The sequence below is a fragment of the Arachis hypogaea genome, chromosome 15 (genome assembly GCF_003086295.3).
Source record: "Arachis hypogaea cultivar Tifrunner chromosome 15, arahy.Tifrunner.gnm2.J5K5, whole genome shotgun sequence".
Taxonomy (NCBI): domain Eukaryota; kingdom Viridiplantae; phylum Streptophyta; class Magnoliopsida; order Fabales; family Fabaceae; genus Arachis; species Arachis hypogaea.
Window position 1 is genome coordinate 88,909,606 of NC_092050.1, and position 10,827 is coordinate 88,920,432.

Consider the following 10,827-nt stretch of genomic DNA (forward strand, 5'->3'; position numbering starts at 1 on the left):
CCACAAAAGATAAGATAAGATAACTAACTTATCTTAAGGGAGGTCACTCCACACTACTATAAATACACTGGAGCACCCAGGTATAACTCATACTCTGATTTTACACAAAAAACCTGCTCAAAGCCCATGAGGGTACATCCCACTACATACAACCTTTGGAAAGTAAACTCCGTCTAGGACGTTAAGCATAGATTACATTGTAGTCGACGTGAGCTCCGCCTACAATGCTCTAATAGGTCGGACAACGCTGAACCAGCTTGCCGCTGTGGTCTCCACTCCACACCTATGCATGAAGCTCCCAACTCCGGAAGGGATCGCTACCATAAAGGGAGACCAAAAACTCACACGACGCTGTTATAACGAAAGTCTGAACCTTAAGGGTGACCCCAGAGGAAAGGAAACCAATACTATAGAACTCGGGGGAATTCTAGCTCCCGAGGAAGTCTGCCCTCAACTAGAAAGTGAAACCAAAGAGGTTCAAATTGGAGACACTTAAGACAAAACAACAAGTATATGGGCAAATCTAAGAGAAGACTTAAAGGAACTACTAATAAAGCTCTGAAAGGATAACTCCGACCTCTTTGCATGGAAGGCCGCTGACATGCCTGGTATTGATCCCGGACTAATGTGCCATAAGTTAGCCGTTTACCCAGGGTCTCGGCCAGTACAGCAGAAACGTAGGAAACTCGGCCCAGAGAGGTCGCAAGCTGTAGAGGAGCAGGTACAGGCCTTGCTGGAGGCATGATTCATAAGGGAGGTAAAATATCCATTGTGGCTGGCCAATGTGGTATTGGTCAAAAAGTCAAATGGGAAATGGTGAATGTGCACTGATTACACCGACCTCAACAAAGCCTACCCAAAGGATCCTTACCCACTCCCGAACATAGACACACTAGTTGACACTTCGTCAGGCTATCAGTACCTCTCCTTCATGGATGCTTACTCGGGATACAATCAAATCCTAATGTATCAACCTGACCAGGAGAAAACATCATTCTTAACCCCAAAAGTAAACTACTGCTACATAGTCATGCCCTTTAGACTCAAGAATGTAGGAGCTACATACCAAAGACTGATGAACAAAGTCTTTGCTAATCACATTGGGAAACCAATGGAAGTTTATGTCGATGACATGTTGGTAAAGACACAAAGGGAGGAAACATTGCTATCCGACCTTACTAAAGTGTTCAATACCATAAGAAAGCATGAGATGAGACTTAATCCCGTAAAATTCACTTTTACGGTAGAAGTTGGCAAATTCTTGGGCTTCATGCTCACCCACAGAGGAATCAAAGCAAACCCAAATAAGTGCCAGGGCATACTTCGCATGAAAAGTCCGACCTGTGTCAATGAAGTCCAGCAGCATAATGGAAGACTAGCGACTTTGTCTAGGTTCCTAGCTGGATCAGCCTTAAGATCTCTCCCCTTCTATGCAACATTAAGGAAGGAGAAGAGGTTTGAGTGGACCCCAGAATGCAAACAAGCCTTCCAAGATTTCAAGAAATTTCTGGGGTGACCACCCGTCCTTTCTCGACCGCAGGAAGGCGAAGAACTCATACTATACCTCGCCGTAGAAAGCAGGGCAATAGCGTCAGCACTAGTCAAAGAAGACAAAAGTGGGCAACAACCCATTTACTTCATCAGTAAAGCTTTACAAGGGGCCGAATTAAACTATCAAAAGATAGAAAAGTTCACCTACGCCCTCATACTCACTTCTCGACGACTCCGCCCATACTTCCAAGCTCACACCATCAGAGTACGGACTAACCAGCCCATAAAAGGTATTTTATAGAAAACAGATTTAGCTGGAAGAATCCTATAACGGGCAGTCAAGCTGTCAGAATTCGACCTCAAATATGAAGCTCGTACAGCTATCAAATCTCAGTACCTGGCTGACTTCATCGCAGAGTACACTGACACCCCGGGCACCCCCACAGAGTGGAGCCTTTATGTGGATGTTCCTCGAACAAAACTGGGAGTGGTGCAGGTGTCATTTTAGAGAGTGATCAGGGAACCCAAATCGAGCTTTCATTAAAGTTCAAGTTTCTTGCCTGAAATAATCAAGCCGAATACGAAGCCTTACTGGCTGGTTTGAAGCTGGCAAGGGAGGTAGGAGCTCATAAGCTTACCATTTTCAGCGATTCACAGGTAGTTACCTCACAAATAGAAGGGAGCTACCAGGCCAAGGATCCCACTATGAGGAAATACTTAGACAAAGACCAGAGAACAGCCCAGACAATTCATGGGATATGAGATCCGACATATACCCAGAGAACAAAATACCCGAGCTAATGCACTTTTAAAACTAGCCAGCACCAAACTAGGAGGCAATAATAGAAGCCTCATCCAATAAACACTACAAAATCCATCATCCACAGAAGAGAAAAAGGTCCTAAACATATCAGACCAAGACTAAGGGTGGATGACTCCTATAGTCAGCTATCTCAAGTCAGAAATACTTCCCGCAGACAAAAAAGAGGCAAAAAGGATAGTACGAGAAGCACAGTACTACACCATAGTTCACGACGTCCTATATAGGAAAGGAATCTCTACACCCCTCCTAAAATGCATCCTGACCTCCGCTACAAAGGAAGTTCTCGGAGAAGTCCACAATGGCATGTGCGGCAATCACCTTGGGGTGCGAGCTCTCTCCAAAAAGGTACTCTGAGCTGGATTCTACTGGCCGACCTTGCAAAAAGAAGAAACAGAGTTTGTCAAAACATCTCCCCCATGCCAAAAGCACGCAAACTTTCATATCGTACCACCTGAAGAACTCATTTGTATCACTTCACCCTGGCCATTCACAAAATGGAGGCTCGACCTCCTCGAACCCTCCCCCCGGGATCAAGGCAAGTCAAATTCCTCATTGTTAGAATAGACTATTTCACAAAATGGATTGAGGCAGAACCTTTAGTCACAGCCACCACCCAAAGAAGTCAGAAGTTCTTATACAGAAACATTGTCGCAAGGTTTGGGGTGCCACACTCCATTACTACAGACAATGGCACTCAATTCACTGACACGGGCTTCAGAAATTTGGTAGCTGATTTGAAAATCAAGCACCAATTCACCTCTGTAGAGCACACACGAGCCAATAGACAGGCGGAAGCCACCAACAAAGTCATACTGGCCGGGTTAAAAGGGAGACTACAAGACGCCAAGGGAGCTTGGGCTGAAGAGCTCCCACAAGTCCTATGGGCAGATCGGACAACACCACATTCAACCACTGGAGAATCACCATTCCGACTTGCTTACGGAATGGAGGCAATAATTCCCGTGGAGGTTGAAGAAGGATCTCCCAGAATGATCCTCTACAATGAAGATACCAACTCCCAAGCTCAAAGGGAAGAGCTCGACCTACTTCCAGAAGTCCGAGAAAGAGTTTGAATTAGAGAGGAAGCCCTAAAGCGTCGAATGGCTCTGAGGTATAATCAGAAGGTAATCCAGCGAAGCTTCACCACTAATGATCTTGTCTAAATTTGAAATGATATTGGAGCAAGTCGATCAAGAGAAGGGAAGCTAGCAGCTAACTGGAAATGACCATACCGAGTAGCAGAAGTACTGGGGAAAGGTTACTATAAGGTGTCCGACCTCAAAGGGCGAGAGCTACTAAGGTCATGGCGTGCCTGTAACCTGAAAGGGTACTATAGCTAGTAAATAGTAAAGATCTTAGGTGAAGGCACACTCTTTTTTCTGAAAAGTTTTTTAATGAGGCGTCAGGCCGAGATCTAAAAAACTACCGAACCTAGAAGGGTAAGTACTCGTATGTATACACTTTTATTTATGTTTTTATGTCATTATAAACTAGTATTTTATGATTTATATTGTGTTTTATGATAAACCAGTATTGTACCAAGACTGATAAACCAGTATTTTATGATTTATATTGTGTTTAATTGTGTGGTTTTATCAATTCTTTACCCACTTATTCATATGATAAGCATGTATTTACAATTCCTTCCCAAAATCACTCCATGATTGAAAACTTGCTACCTAGAGACTTTTAATTACGTATTTTAATTCTCCTTTATCCCCTTCGATGTTGTGATCCGTGTGTTAAGTGTTTCAGGCTTCATAGGGCACGAATGACTTGGAAAGTGGAGAAGAGGCTTGCATAAATGGAAGGAACACAAGAAACTAAGGAGATGAACAGTGAGCAATGACGCGAGCGCATGGCCCACGCGAACGTGCGGAAATGGAGAATTCGCAATGACGCGGACGCGTGCCTGACGTAAACGCGTGGATTGGAGTCTGCACGAATGACGTGAATGCGTGAACCACGCGAACGCGTGGCAAGGAAAAACGCTGAATGATGCGAACGCGTGGATGATGCGTATGTGTGACCTAAACGATCTGCAAAAATAACAGAATTCACTAGGGGCAATTTCGGGCCCTATTTTGACCCAGTTTTCGGCCCAGAAACACAGACTAAACCTAGGGAACATGCAGAAACTCAAGGAGGCATCCACAGACATTCAGATTCATCACATTAGGATTACTCTTAGTTTTAGATCTGAATCTAGATTAGTGTTACATTGATAGTTTATGCTTTTGTTTTTGGATTGTGGATGTTGAAGAGCCATTACCTCCGTTGAAGACATTACTTTAGTTTGTTTCTTTACTCCCTTATTTTTAATTTATTACTCATTGACTCTGTTCAGATAATTATGTTGTGTTTTGAATTTATTAATATATAGAGTTATTTTTATTTTAATTAACTTTAATTCTCTATTTTATTTTAATTAATTATGTCTTCTCATATTTTTATGATTATTACTTTCATGTCAATGGAGTAGAATTTCTACTTGACATGGGGTTGATTAAGAGGTGATACTTGAGTTGGAATCTCAAGTGCTTGGTTAAACTGGACATTGTTAGCTAACTTCATACTTACTAACACTAGACCTCCCCAAGGGAGAGGGCTAGGATTTGAGGGTAAGAGTTATTTCAATAACCATACCTTTCCTTATTTAGTAAGGAAAAATCAAGTGAGAACAACAACCTTTTTACACCACATTTGAGAAGATCCCAACAAGGATAAAAGTTCCATTTAATCATTCCCCCGGTCAAGGCCTTTTATTCAGAGTATCAATAATTATTCTTAGTTTATTTTTATTGCCTTAATTCACAACTATTTTAATTACTCATTATCAAACTCAACTTTCTGGGAATTTTCTGATTAATAAATTAGCACTCTTTCCTGCAACTCGTTGGGAGACGACCTGGGACTCATACTCCCAGTATCTTTATTTCTAAATTTGTGACAACCCTTTTTAAATTGGTGAGACAGATCTTAGCCGGTTAAGAGCTATACGTGCAATGCTGTTCTCTTAATTGAAATCTCTTAATTGGTTAACTTCTACCACGCATCAATTTTTGCCGCCGTTTCCGGGGAGTTGCAATAGTGTGATAAATTATTAATTAGTGTATATATTTTATTTTATTTTCATATTATATTTTTATTTCTGTTACCATGAGCTATTTGTTTTTCTCATTGAATGACGCGTTCATTGCCTGATCCGAGTTTAGTCCCATTTGATCCTGAAATTGAAAGAACTCTTTCGCATATTAGACGAACTCGACGTCGGTTAGCCTCCGAAGGTGGTGAAGTGGTTATTATCAATTCACCAGTCTCATCTGAGGGCGAATCTGAACCACCATCTGAGAGCGAGACAAGCTCATTTACTACTGATCCAGCTGTTTTATGTACAGGGAACATGGCAGCACCTAGGAGGATTACTCTCCAGGAGGCAGGAGCCCCAGATTTTACACTGCAGCCGTATCAAGTACATCACTCGACTGCAGCTGCAGATTTTGAACTAAAAACAGCACTGATCAACTTAATGCCCAAGTTTCATGGCTTACCTGCTCAAGAGCCTATCAAGCACCTTTGGGATTTCCAGACAGCCTGTTCTACTGTTAGGCATCATGGTGCAGATGAAACTTCTCTTCTGTTAATCACCTTCCTATTTTCTCTTGAGGGAAAGGCAAGGGAATGGTATTACTCCCAACCTCAAGTGACTGTTACCAACTGGGACACGCTTAGAAGACAATTTTTGGAAAAATACTTCCCAGCTGAAGTCACAGATAGACTGAGAAAAAAGATCTCCTGCATTGTTCAAGGTGAATCAGAGACTCTCTATGAATATTGGGAGCGCTTCAACAATCTCCTGGACGCATGTCCCCATCACATGATTGATAGACTAGTATTGATTTGCTACTTCACCCAAGTCATGAACCCCCATGATAAGACCACACTGGAAGGTGCTAGTAATGGTTCTCTGAAAAAGTACAAAACCGCAGATGAAGCATGGCAACTGATCAGCGACTTAGCTGAGTCCACTAGGAATCATAGACAGAGGTGCAACCCCAAAGCTGTTGCAGAGGTTTCCTCTAGCAAGAAAACTACTCTTCTGATACAGAGTATATGTGAAATGACCAACTTACTTAAACAAATGCAGTTGAACTAACAACAAGCACAACAAGCTTAGCCTCTCCCACCCCAGCAAAGCCAACAGTTAGTCCCACAAAGAGTATGCAGGATCTGTACTGATTATAGTCATTATACTGATGAATGCCCGCAACTCCAGGAAGACAACACTGTGGCAGCCACTCACAACTTCTATGACCGCCCGAATCAAGGATACAATCAACAAGGCGGCAACTACAACCAAGGTGGCAACAATAACCATGGATGGCAAGACAACTCCAACCAAGGCTAGAGAGATAATTCTAACCATGGATGGAGGGATAACTTTAATAGAGGAGGAAGAGACAATAATAAAAACCAGAGGTGGAATAACAACAACAACAATAGACAGCAGAATCAGAATCAACCTTACAGAGCACCCCACCTAAGACAATCACAAGGACCCCAGCAACCCCAACAACAAGTTTCTCAAACTTCTTATTCTAATTCCTCATCAAATGACGAGATGCTCCGTTCTCTTGCGCAAGGACAACAAGACTTGCAGGCGCAGCTGAACTCTGGTCTGAATGGCTTGATTGCCACTTTACAAGCTCTCATCTCCCGGATGGATTCTTCACTTAATTCCACACATCAACCTTCAAGCTCTAGTGGAATTCCTTCTCAACCACTGCCTAATCCCAAAGATGGCATCAACGCCATCACTTTAAGGTCAGGAACTACATTACAGGAGAGGAACCATGAGGAGCCAAACCCACCAGAAAATGTGCCAGCAGAGGATGTGGTGGAAGTGGAAGATGCTGAAGAGGAAGAGGACGTACAAGACATAGTTGAAGAAGAAGAAGTTCAACCACAGAATGAAGCCCCAAGGGATGCTGAAGCTACAAATCGCGCCCCTCCTATCCCATTTCCACAGCTTGCAAGGAAGCCCAGAAAGCAGATGGAACTTGATCCCAAAATGGTAGAAATATTCAAAAAGGTCGAGGTAACTGTTCCCCTTTTTGATGTTATTCAACAGGTACCTAAATACGCAAAGTTTCTAAAGGATTTGTGCATACATAAAGATAAAATTAATGAATTGGAAACTATTCCTTTAGGTAGTTCTATATCTGCTTTAATGGGGGAATACCTGAAAAATGTAGTGATCCAGGTCCATGTATGGTTAGCTGTACCATTGATTTTTATATCCTGGAAATGCCCCCTAATGACTGATAAACCCATATTTTATGATATATTTTGTGCTTAGTTTGAGTGATTTATTCAATCCTTCACCCACTTATTCATATTAATTGCATGGTTTTTCTTCTCCTTCCTTACTATGTGATATATGTGAAAAGCATGTTTTCTATGCTTTAAAATTAATTATTTTAATTACCTTTCTTTCCATTCGATGCCGTGATTAGTGTGTTGAGTAGTTTCAGATCTTCTAAGGCAGGAATGACTTAAAGGATGGAAAAAAAACATATAAAAATGGAAGGAAAATGCAAAACGGAGTTCTGAAGAAACTGGCATCCACGCGATCGCATGGATGACGCGATCGCGTGCCAAGCGCGAATCAACAGCGACGCGGCCGCATGACTAACGCGACCGCGCACCTTAAGCAGAACGAATATGACGCGGTAGCATGACTGACGCGACCGCGAGACAAGGAAAGCTCCGAATGACGCGACCGCGTGACCCACGCGGACGCGTGATAGAGGCCACGCACCAGAAATTGCAGAAAACACTTCCAGCGATTTCTGAAGCCCTTTTTGGCCCAATCCAAGTCCAGAAGGCATAGACCAGAGGTTATAAATTGTGGGAACGCATCCATTCAAGAGAGCTTGCCAATTTAGTTATTTCCCATGTTTTAGATCTAGTTTTGAGGGAGGTTCTCTCCTCTCTCTCTTAGGATTTAGGACTTCTCTTAGTTTTAGGAGTGACTCTCAATCCTAGGTTCTTTATTTTTATTTATTCTTCCAATCTAGTTTATGAACTCTTCATGTTAGATTATAATTTCCCTTATTAATGTTATTTGACGTATTTCAATTCATGATTGCTTTCTTTAATTTATGTTATTGTTGCTTTACATCTGAAGGCATTTTTATCCCAGCAAATTTACTTTTTTTCCTCTTTTGGTCTTGGTTAAGAAAGCAGTAACTCAGGAGTTATCTTATCTCAACATAATTGATAACTGTTATCTTTGCTAATTGAACTGAGCTTCAATAATCCCAACCATTTCTAAGGAAATAAATAGGATTCGAAGATCAAACTAATTAGTCCCTTGACTTTCCTTTACTTTAGTAAAGGTTGACTAAGTGAAATTAAGATTCAACTTTCATTATTATTGATAAGAATAACTAAGTCTGGACTTCCAATTTCTCATACCTTGCCAAAAGTTTGCTTTGCAGCTATTTATTTATTTTAATTGCCATTTAATTTACCCGCCATTAAGTTACTTGTTCCTTATTCTTGAAACCCCAATTTACAATCTCCATAACCAATAATAAGAACATACTTCCCTGTAGTTCCTCGAGAAGATGACCCGAGGTTTAAATACTCAGTTATCAATTTTAAGGGGTTTGTTACTTGTGACAACCACAACGTTTGTATGAAAGGACTTTTGAAGGTTTAGAAACTATACTTGCAACGAGGATTTATTCGCAAAATTTCTAGACCACGCAAAAGTTCCTCTCATCAATGACTCAGGAAGACCATCATTAATCCTGCTTGGAAGACCATTCCTGAAGACTTCAAAGTTCAAGCTGGATGCATTCTCAGGAACTTACTCCTTTGAGATAGATGGCAGAACAGTGAGTTTCAGTTTAAATGAAGCTATGAAGCATCCTCCAGAAGATCATTCTATCTTCCAATGCGACATTATTGATGAAACTGTAGCTGAAGTTCACCAAGAAGAATTAGAAGAGAAGTATATGGAGCAAGGTCCAAGTGTGGGGACACTTTCTAAAAACCATGAGAAGACTTTACCATTATTACCAGCCCCAGATGATCTAGAGCCTAGCTATGAGCAAAAATTAGAGTAAAAGCCCCTTCCTCCACACCTCAAGTATGCTTACCTTGAGGACAAGTAGAAGTTCCCAGTTATCATTGCAAGGAAACTCACTTCTCAACAAGAAGAACAACTACTCAGTGTGTTGAGAAAATATAAGAAAGCAATTGGATGGAGCTTGGCAGATATAGTAAGTATTAGCCCCCAAGTTTGTGAAAACAGAATATTCTTAGAAGAGGGAGCAAAGCCTGTCCGTCAGCCTCAAAGAAGATTGAATCCCACCATCTTAGAAGTTGTCAAGAAGGAAGTGACCAGGCTACTTGAAGCAAATAATATTTACCCGATTTCAGATAGTGAATGGGTCAGCCCAGTACAAGTAGTGCCCAAGAAGTCTAGAGTCACAACAATAAAGAATGAGCATAGAGAGCTTCTGATAACTAGAGTGAAGAATTCATGGAGAGTTTGCATTGACTATAGGCGTCTGATAAACCACTATTTTATGGTTTATCTTGTACTCAATTGAGTGATTTTCATCAACTCTTTACCCACTTATTCATACTATTTGCATGGTTTTACATTTGCCTTCCTAATTATGTGCTTTGATTGAAAACATGTTTTTTTGGACTTATATTTGCTAATATTAATCCTCTCTTATTACCATTAGATGCCTTGATATGTGTGTTAAGTGTTTTCAGAGATTATAGGGCAGGAATGGCTCAGAGGATGGAAAGGAAGCATGCAAAAGTGGAAGGAATACAATAAGTTGGAGAAATTGCTAAGCTATCCAGCCTGACCTCTTCGCACTCAAACGGCTATAACTTTAGCTACAGAGGTCCAAATGACGCGGTTTCAGTTGCGTTGGAAAGCTAACGTCCGGGGCTTCGATTTGATATATAATTTGCCATAGTTGCCTCGACGCCAGGTGACGCGAACGCGTGGGTCACGCGGACGCGTGACCTAGCCAACACCCAATCCGCGCGGCCGCATGGACGACGCGGCCGCGTCACCTTTCCGCAACCTGAACGTAACAGAAATTGCACGGGGCGATTTCTGGGCTGCTTTTGACCCAGTTTTCAGCCCAGAACACACTGATTAGAGGCTATAAAGTGGGGGAATGCATCCATCATGGGAGGCTCTCATAATTCACTTTTCATGTTTTAGATGTAGTTTTAGAGAGAGAGGTTCTCTCCTCTCGCTCTCCTAGGATTAGAATTTAGGACATCTCTTAGTTTTAGGAGTGACTCTCGATCCCAGGTTCAATGTCCCTTTCTATTTACTTTCGCTTCTATTTTTATTGAGTCTAATGCTTTTATTTGTATTTGATTTATGTTGCCCAATTGGCTTATGAACTTTTCCATGTTAAATTTTACTGCTTTGAATGTATTTATTTGAGGTATTCCAGATATTTATG

General features: G+C 41.5%; 1 non-coding gene across 1 annotated transcript; it reads right to left on the minus strand.

Annotated features, from left to right (window-relative positions):
- Window positions 1-6,089: 6,089 nt before the first annotated feature.
- On the minus strand, window positions 6,090-6,197 carry LOC112753235 (small nucleolar RNA R71). Its single transcript, XR_003177627.1, has one exon. It is a non-coding gene; the product is annotated as a small nucleolar RNA R71 (small nucleolar RNA).
- Window positions 6,198-10,827: the final 4,630 nt, after the last annotated feature.